Source organism: Micropterus dolomieu, linkage group LG23 (genome assembly GCF_021292245.1).
Source record: "Micropterus dolomieu isolate WLL.071019.BEF.003 ecotype Adirondacks linkage group LG23, ASM2129224v1, whole genome shotgun sequence".
Taxonomy (NCBI): domain Eukaryota; kingdom Metazoa; phylum Chordata; class Actinopteri; order Centrarchiformes; family Centrarchidae; genus Micropterus; species Micropterus dolomieu.
In genome coordinates this window covers 2,317,706-2,319,913 of record NC_060172.1, presented here as the reverse complement: position 1 = coordinate 2,319,913, position 2,208 = coordinate 2,317,706, and the positions used below count along the sequence as shown (strand labels likewise).

Below are 2,208 nucleotides of genomic sequence, written 5' to 3'. Positions count from 1 at the left end.
CTGCTGCAGAGTGCAAGGCTGCAGTCGAGAAGAAAAATAAAAAGTCCTTTCCTAACCACCTTTCCTTGACCTCGATGGAAAACGTCACGAGGTCAAGGAAAGACATGAAGGAGGATCCATTAGGACTCATGAAAAGACAACCGCAGCGCTCAGAGAGTCCGACTGCAGCCACTCAAGGCTTTAAAAAAAACTTTATAACACATGGAAGAGAAGTACAGTGACAAACTTTCCTGTCCGACACAGAATCACGCCTCTCAGAGAGGATGTTTTCACCTTATGCACCTTTAACCAATGATTATAATTTTTATTGGTTATTTTTTATTCATTTGATGGGTAGAAAAACAAATGTTGGATTCAGCGAAACAACATTACTGTGTATAGTATTTTGTTATGATGATATTGTTAACTACAAATTCAATACGCTTGTTTTTCAAGATTCAAGATACAGAGAAGAAATTTATTTATTTTATTATTTTATTTATTTATGGTTTCGGATTTTCAGACTTTTTTTGGATTAATTAAAAAAGTCTATTACTAATTTTGATAAATTAAAGAAAAAATGTCCAAATTCTCTGATTCCAGCTTCTTAAATGTGAATATTTCTCTGTAACAGTAAGATCAGTAAGATTGAAGATCTTTGTGTTGGACAAAACAAGATGTCTGAGGACTTTGGGAAACGCTGATCAGCATTTTTCACCATTTTCTGACATTTTAAAGAGCAAACAATCACAGGTGTCCTGTACACTGGGGACATGTCCCACCACTCTTTGAAAGCATTTGTTAAAAATGTTCTGACGAACAGCAACAAGAAATGTTAAAAAACAAGTGAAAATGCTTTGAGAAAAGTTTATTTGCACAATAAGAAAACATGCAATGCAAATTAAATATAGAAGAAACAAATGTGCTTTGTCCAAAAAAAAGTAACAAGCTGCTGATGACTGCTTGATATTCTGTGACATATTGAATTGAATTGTTTTTCTTTTCACATAAATAGATATTTCCGCCATAAATTGGTGCAGGAAAAAATAAATAAATAAAAAAATAAATCAGTGAGGGGAAGAAGTAGGAGGTAACGAAATAGTGCAGTCAATTCTAAATAATCTGTTGCTGTCCTTCCTGTCTCTGTCCACCAGAGGGCGTCCTGACTCTGCGCTCCAAACCTCCCGGCGAGGACGAGTTTGTCGACTGCCTGCAGAAGTTCAAACACGCCTTCAACCAGCTGGTAGGAGCGTCTCCGTCATGTGACCTTATATTATTAATAAAATAAAAATGAAGCAGGTTAGTTCTGAACCCGTCTGACGGACTGTGTGACCCGCAGGGGAAACTGAAGGATCACATCCAGAACCCGAGCGCCGTGGATCTGCTTCACTTCCTCTTCACGCCGCTCAGGATGGTCAGACAACACTTTAATCCTCTGAACGACTTCATGTGTCACATTCTCAGGTTTTATCACACCGGAGGAAATAGTTTGTTTGGCAGCAGAACTTCAGACTTTAAAGGTTTTCACTTAATGAAAAGTAAAAACATGTTCGGAGGAAAACGAATCTAAAAAACCAAACATTGCATAAAAGGGTCTCCATCTGTCCCTCACCTGTCCTCCTCCTTTCCTCCTCCTTTCCTCCATCTGTCCTCCTCCTGTCCCTCACCTGTCCTCCTCCTTTCCTCCTCCTGTCCATCATCTCTCCTCCTCCTTTCCTCCTCTCCTCCTCCTGTCCCTCACCTGTCCTCCTCCTGTCCATCATCTCTCCTCCTCCTGTCCCTCACCTGTCCTCCTCCTTTCCTCCTCCTTTCCTCCATCTGTCCTCCTCCTTTCCTCCTCCTGTCCCTCACCTGCCCTCCTCCTCCTGTCCCTCACCTGTCCTCCTCCTCTCCTCCTGTCCCTCACCTGTCCTCCTCCTCTCCTCCTCCTGTCCATCATCTCTCCTCCTCCTTTCCTCCTGTCCTCCTCCTGTCCCTCACCTTTCCTCCTGCCCTCCTCCTCCTCTCCTCCTCCTGTCCATCATCTCTCCTCCTCCTTTCCTCCTCTCCTCCTCCTGTCTCTCCTCCTGTCCCTCACCTGCCCTCCTCCTCTCCTCCTCCTGTCCCTCACCTGTCCTCCTCCTCTCCTCCTCCTGTCCATCATCTCTCCTCTTCCTTTCCTCCTCCTGTCCTCCTCCTGTCCCTCCTCCTGTCCCTCACCTCTCCTCCTCCTGTCCCTCCTCCTGTCCC

General features: G+C 43.9%; 1 protein-coding gene across 1 annotated transcript in view; it reads left to right on the top strand.

Moving 5' to 3' along the window:
• The window catches only part of eps8a (epidermal growth factor receptor pathway substrate 8a), a 109,836-nt gene that overhangs the window by 80,134 nt on the left and 27,494 nt on the right, over nt 1-2,208 (top strand). The window lies entirely within an intron of this gene.